At 31.8% G+C, this 1368-nt stretch overlaps 1 protein-coding gene across 1 annotated transcript in view; it reads right to left on the reverse strand.

Annotated features, from left to right (window-relative positions):
- The window catches only part of EMH_0028010 (uncharacterized protein), a gene marked incomplete at both ends in the record, with an annotated part of 2726 nt that overhangs the window by 1160 nt on the left and 198 nt on the right, over positions 1-1368 (reverse strand). The gene's annotated exons all lie outside the window — the stretch shown is intronic.

Consider the following 1368-nt stretch of genomic DNA (forward strand, 5'->3'; position numbering starts at 1 on the left):
GTATCCACAGACCCCGCCATCATACGCTGCCTCATCATCATCATCATCTTCCTCTTCTGCTGCTGCTGCTGCTGCTGCTGCTGCTGCTGCTGCTGCTGCTGCTGCTGCTGCTCAAGGAAACAGGCTGCTAGCAGAAAGCAGCATAACAGCAGCAAAGACAGAAGAAGTGGGAGTTAATATAATGCAGCAGCTGCGGGCACAGAGAGACGTTCTCCTTAAAACACACAAACTCGTAAACCCTAAACCCTAAACCCTAAACCCTAAACCCTCATATGTAAACACTAAACCCTAAACCCTCATATGTAAACCCTAAACCCTAAACCCTCATATGTAAACCATAAACCCTAAACCCTAAACCCTAAACCCTCATACATAAACCCTAAACCCTAAACCCTCATACATAAACACTAAACCCTAAACCCTCATATGTAAACCCTAAACCCTAAACCCTAATACATAAACCCTAAACCCTCATACATAAACCCTAAACCCTAAACCCTAATACATAAACCCTAAACCCTAATGGATATGTATTAAACGCTAGATAGTAATTGATAAACCCTCGTAATATTTATACTCTAGGTTCTTCTCTCTAAACCCTAAACCCTAAACCCTAAACCCTAATATGTAAACCCTAAACCCTAAACCCTAATATGTAAACCCTAAACCCTAAACCCTAAACCCTCATCGATAAACCCTAAATCCTAAACACTAATTTGTAGATTCTAAACCCTAGTCTGTGCACCCTATACCCTAAACCCTAATATGTAAACCCTAAACCCTAATATGTAAACCCTAAACCCTAAACCCTAAACCCTAATCTGGGGTGTACATGCACCTATGCATGCATGCATATCTTTGTATATCTTATTTATTTAATTTTTTTTAATTAATCTCTCTACTACAAATTAATTAATAAATCAACATATTTATTTATTTATTTATTTATTTATTTATTTATTTATTTATATTTATTTATTTATATTTATTTATATTTATATTTTTTTATTTATACAGGCCGAGGGAACGCATGCAGCGAGCATGCATGGGGCTGGTTTTCTGAAAAAGATAAAAACGAGCAAAAAAATAAACCGTTTTTTGTTGCTAGCGACAATTTTTTTTCTTTTTTTTTGTATTTTGTTTCTTTTATTTAATAAAATTAAACTCTTTCGTTTCTTTTATTAATTTATACTTTACTATATTAAATAAATATGTGAGCTGCCTAGACACCCCAATCTATATATATATATATATATATATATATATATATATATATATATATATATATATATATATATATATATATATATATATATATATATATATATATATATATATATATATATATATATATATATATATATATAT

The sequence above is a fragment of the Eimeria mitis genome, genomic scaffold, assembly GCF_000499745.2.
Source record: "Eimeria mitis Houghton genomic scaffold, Emh_scaff1035, whole genome shotgun sequence".
In the NCBI taxonomy this organism is placed as follows: Eukaryota; Apicomplexa; class Conoidasida; order Eucoccidiorida; family Eimeriidae; genus Eimeria; species Eimeria mitis.